The 5,480-nt window shown below is 55.7% G+C and overlaps 1 protein-coding gene across 2 annotated transcripts in view; it reads right to left on the bottom strand.

The window, feature by feature from the left end:
- Nucleotides 1-1,459: 1,459 nt before the first annotated feature.
- AMIGO1 (adhesion molecule with Ig like domain 1) overlaps nt 1,460-5,480 on the bottom strand; it is an 8,966-nt gene continuing 4,945 nt past the window's right edge. Inside the window, exon 2 of one of the 2 annotated variants that reach the window (XM_025216332.1) lies at nt 1,460-1,538. The gene's annotated coding sequence lies outside the window, so the exon portion shown is untranslated. Of the gene's footprint in view, nt 1,539-2,663; nt 3,861-5,480 lie in introns of those variants that run through there. The other variant, XM_025216331.1, reaches the window with a different exon arrangement.

The raw sequence follows: 5,480 nt of genomic DNA, 5'->3' as shown, positions 1-5,480 counted from the left end.
GGTAGATTAGATGTACCCCTCCTCTCTCCAGTACTTTCAGCTGTGATAGCCACTCAGGAGAGGATCAGGTTCCTCCCCCAGGCACTGCTCAGACCCCTCCAAGACTGAGATTAAGGCCTTTGTCATGCAGGCATCCAATCTCCCTGTCTGGTTTGCTTTAACCCACCAGAAACCACTCCCATTTGCTTTCAGCACTGGGAGGAAACCCAGGCATCCTAGATCACATCCATGGCCCCTGCCCTAGCTTCTTGCTCCAGGACAGTCACAGCCATGTGTCTTGGATGATTGAGCTGGGATGTTGGGGGTGAGATTTGGAGTGTGGGGGATTAGGAGCTGGGGGTCTCAGAGCTGTGGGTGCAGGAGCTGTTGGGGTTTGGGGCACAGAGCATGGGGATGTGTAAGATGTATGGGACAGACAGTAAGGGGGCAGTAGGAGGCAAGAGGGAAATAGTGGGGGGAGTTGGGACTGGGGGAGGTTCAGGGGAAATTGGATGCTGGGGTGGCTGTGTTGCGGGTGTGCAAGGAGTGGTAGTTTTAGGACTGGGTTAGGGTTGGAGTGAAAGGTTGGGGGTGTTTCAGCAGTGGGGGTGGTGCTTGGTGGCAGGGGGTGACAAGTAAGCAGGTAGGGGTGAGGGCAGGGGGATGGAGGTGAAGAAAGGCTGGTTTCTGGATACAGGAGGGGTGATGAGGGGTTGGAGGGTGTCTCCCAGTTGGGTGCTAGATCTGGATGGAGGAGATCCAGGAGGCTGGAGGGGCTCTGGCATGTCCTGGACCCTTTGTACACTTGCTTCCCCCCACGCCAACTACCACACCTTCCACAGATCCAAGGTCCAGTGTCCCTGCCCCACCTGGTGATAATGGCCTGGTCATTCCCTCCCTAGCTCCAGAATCATCCTGCCTTTCTGGGGCCTGTGGGCTCAGATCCCACCCCTTGGCCTGCAGGAGGGTGAGGCTGAAGGTGTGTGTGGGGGTGGGCAGGGGGACCTCTGTGGAGTTGCTAACAGATACCTCTTTGCACAATCCTCAACTTAACCTCCCAGCTTTGAGAGAGGAGTGGAGGGTCTGGTGGGTTGGAGGAGTGGGGCTGGGAACTAGGACACCTGGGGTCTCTGGAAGGAGCAGGTTTTGGGGTGGTGGTGAGAGCAGGGAGCCTGGGAGCCAGGACACCTTTTGAATGAGCTGCTCGGCTGTTAACTCAGCTCCATGCCTAACTCAGGGGAGAAGGGGAGCAGTTCCCCTAAGCCTTTATTAGCAACTCTCCATGCTTTTTGATGAATATGCCTCTCTTGTCAGCAGTGTACAGCCAGAAGCAGGGGTCTCCTTCCATGCAGGGAGCTTCCACGCGTGCACACACAGGCAGGCTAGCCCCCGAGGCAGGCCCGGCTCTTGGTTCATGTGATGCAGGGGTTGGCTTTGCTGCGTGGCTTCTTCCGAGTTACATTCTGGAAATCCAGGCCACCTCCTGCTTTGATTTCTGTCCAGTCCAGCCAAATGGATTAAACCTCCTGGCCCATTTGGGCTGCATCTTTTACAGGCACCTGCAGCTTTAAGCAGGGTAGGACAGACAGGTGGGACAGTTAAATTATTAGGTTGGGTATTTGCTAGGCAGCTGGCCTTGTTGGCAGACTGCACTTAGTGATGAGAGGTGTGGGAGATCTCTGTGTGCAATGTGTATGGGGAGTGTGTAATTTCTGACTATGTGCATGACTTGTATATATGACATTGCTGGCATTTGCCTGTAGGCATGGGAGTGCGTGAACATGCTTACTACAGGGAAACTCAGGTTGGAGCTGAGGCCGGTCAGGGCAGGGACAAGTAAATCAACCTTCTTGCAAAAAGTTCCCAATCCCTTTACAGTGAATACTCTAGAGCCAGTGGGACTTGGGGAATGGAGTCAGGGAGAGCAGGTTAGGCATTAGTATTAGCCCAGTGTTGCTGGGACCTGGGCTATGTTGTGATGCACATTGCCCATGCCAGCCCCTTTCTATGCCACGTCACGCTATGCTGTTACAGTGCCAGACCAACATGTAGTGATGTGAGGGCCAGTCCAACTGGCCATAGCGACTGCTTTTTTGGGGGGCTGTGCCATGTTCCACTCCACAGGGCCATCCTCCTGTGGCCTCCCTGCATGGCGTATGCATGTGCTAAGGGTACATCCGCACACCCTGTCCGTGACAGCCTCAGTGCCAGGGTCCTATCTCTGCCTGCCAGCTCCTCTGGACTCTGCCCACATGGAAATGACACTGACCCCCCACTGGGGCCACATGGGTGCTGCAAAAGCTCTCCTGACCCCCAAGACCAGCAGAGATCCACCTAACAAAAAGCACGTTGGTGCCAGCTAGATTCCACATGGTTCCACCTCCTACCTCGGCCTCGTCTGCACTGGGGTTTGGCACTGCCCCCAGCACACCCCCTGCACTGCACCCTGTGAGCCACAACTGGCCTCTGCAAAGTTTCCCCATGTCACCTTTTACCCCACGGCAGCATCACACACCCTGGAGGTTTGCACTGATGGAGCTGTACCCATGGTTAAAACCTTGCAGCGTGGCCAGGCCTGTGGAATCTTGGCCATTTGATTCAGGTCTCCCCCATCCCCTGGAAGCCCCTTGTGCCGTTATCACCCATCTGGTGAAAAAGCAAGCAGGACGTCAATACATGGAGTCTTAAAACATGTTTATTGTCATCTATGTCTATGCAAGAGAGTACAGGCTGCCAGAGAGAGAGGGAGATGCAGCCTGTCTGCTCCGTGGGTAGGGGTGGCTCTGGCTGAAATAGATAAAAGTATGCGCGTCCCGTGCAGGGTTAGAGTAACATTTGCTTGGCCTGCAAGACCACAGGATGGAGGCAAGGAGTGGACATACTGTTTAGAGCTATCTGACCACCTGCCCTGAGGCAGAGGGGCTGTCTGTGCCCTGGCCAGGTAATGTGGGGGGGCTCCCACAGGCAGGGACATGACTGGACCCCTCCCCTCCAGTGCACATGAACACACACGGTCTCCTGGGCAGCCAGAGATCCTGCCCCGTAGATCTCTTCTCTGCTCTCCCCCAGCTCTCTGCCTTGCTGGCTTTCTCCCAGGGTGCCATTACCTGCTTAGACCCCCTCTTCCCCCTGCACCTGCTCTTTGGCTGTACGTGGTCCGTTTCCAGCAGGCTGAGTCCTCATCCCTGAACCTCTCTGAGTCTCCTCTTTGGTCACCTCCTTGCCCCCAGTGCCTTCCTTAGACTGGCAGTGGTGGTTAATGCCTTGACTCCTGGCTGCTCCTTGCTGTTTGGTGCCAGAACAAAGCAAAGCTGTGAGGGTGCCTGGGGGCCCAGACTGTGGACCCTTGGATTTGGGGAAAGGGTGTTGCCTTCCTGGCTCACATCAGGTACTGGACTATGGCAGGACAGGAGTCCCGAGATGGGGTGTGATCCTGCGGGATGCTGAGAAAAAGGGGTTGGTGGGAGTTGAGGGCAGTCAGCCCCTCCCAGACCTGCCTGTGGATCAGGACAAGCAATCCTGCATGCTGTTTAGGAGTCACCTTGGATGTGGGGGCAGGACCAAACAGTGTAGGCTCGCAGGCTTGGGCCCATGCTCTACTGCTGTGCAGGTGTCTGCATGGAGCATGGGCGATGCTCCTGGAGAGGTCACTGGCTTGCAGCTTACATGGGAAAGTGCACGGGCAGCTTCTCCTTCCAGCTGTGCCAGGTGGGGAGGAACGAAGGGTCACCTCTGGGACCATGGGCATCGCACCTAGCATGGGAGCCACTCAGGGAAGCCTCCAGCCATTCACTTGGGAGCTGCTGAACTCACGCTCAGGCTGAAGGGAAGTGCCATTCTGGTCAGATGCAAGGGTTGGGAGCACTGGATGGCTCAGGGTGCTGGGGAAGGAGACACGGAGCTTTTAGCCTCCTGCAGACACTGGTTCCAGTCCATTCCCAGTTCAGGGGGACTGACTGGCAGAGACAGGGCCAGGAAAGTAGAATACGAGGCCTTTCCTTTCTAAGGGGAGCCAGTTCTGATGCAGTCTAGGACGCAGGCCTGTTCCAAGGACAGGACAGGCAGCCTAGGTCCAGTGGTACGTAGCCCAGTGCACAAGCTGGTGCATGAACCCCAGGGCTCCCAGCCACTCCATTTCTCTCTCTCACTCCCATCCAAATCCTTTCTGACCCTTTTCTGATCCCTGGAGCATTTTCATATGGGACCTTTCATTTCTCCAGCCATGGCCGTGTGCTTGCAGATGGCATCATCTCCGCACGGCAGGCTGTGTCCTTAGGGGGCTGAATTTGTTTCCCAGCCAGTGTGAGATGCTCTTGCTGAGCCAGGCAAACAGCATAAGCCGGAAAGCCTGCACACATCCTCTGGGAGACGTGCTCCCCCCTGCTCTCCATGTGGCCTGGTACTGTTCTTGACTACCGTGACTGCCAGGCTCCAGCAATCAGTCCTAACCAGGTGACCGCTCCTGGTCTGCTTCTTTCCCTTGGCAGCCAGGCTGCCCATAGGCTGGGAATCCCCTCCTTTGATGGGCTGCAGGGAGCTGGGCATGGAGACAGGGCTTAGCTTGTATTTGGTTTTTGGGCCTGCTCAGGGTTAGGGGCTCTCTGCTTTGATCCTCGCCCCCTCTGCTTCCTATCACATGCAATGGCTCCCAGCTTTTCTTGCAAGAGTGGGGGCTAGGTACGGCCACAAGCAAGCATTGTGGCAGGGAAGAGGCCTTTGGGGGCTGGGTCTCTGAGAGCAGTAGAGTCATATACACAGTCCGACAGACAATGGCACGTGCGCACAGGCAGGCAGGCATGAACACACACTTACAGACATGCACTCATACTCACACAGAGATTATAGATGCAAACATGAAAGCATGCATACCCCACGTATATGCATGTTCACATATACCCATGAATGTAGTCACATGCATGCACATACGTGCACACTCAAATACACACATGAACATAGGCAGAAGTGCACATTCACACACTCACATTCATGTGCTCTCAGCCACGCTCCCATATGTGTGCATGTCTATATGCCCACACGTGTAACGAGTTGGCAGTGCTCACAGACACGCTTCCATCTCTGCATGCTTCCAGGCAGACGCCACCCCCCAGCAAAGACACGATCTCCTTCCCTATCTTGTTAGAGACAAGCTGACATTGGCCTGATGCACAGGCGGACTCTGCCAGGCTGACTCAGACACAGAGCTGCCAATCCACACACGACCACGCAAAGCCACGCAAATGTATGACATGTGTGCAAGAGGGTGCTGGCACGTGCGTCTGCCTGGCACTACGTGCATGTGTATGGAAGAGTGAATTTGCGGAGCTGTTAGATGTGCAAGTCACTGGCAGGCTTGAGGAACATACAGGCAGACAGATGGGAAACAGGGTGTGTATGTGCAGGGAACTGACCCCCCGTGACTTGCTTTCTAGCCACCACCTGTTTGTAGAGGACTAAGCATGGAGCTGTGCCTCTCCCTACTGCCCCCCCCCCCCCCCCCCCCC

Source organism: Alligator sinensis, unplaced genomic scaffold, assembly GCF_000455745.1.
Source record: "Alligator sinensis unplaced genomic scaffold, ASM45574v1 scaffold872_5, whole genome shotgun sequence".
NCBI classification, from domain to species: Eukaryota; Metazoa; Chordata; order Crocodylia; family Alligatoridae; genus Alligator; species Alligator sinensis.
This window is presented reverse-complemented; position numbering and strand designations above follow the sequence as displayed.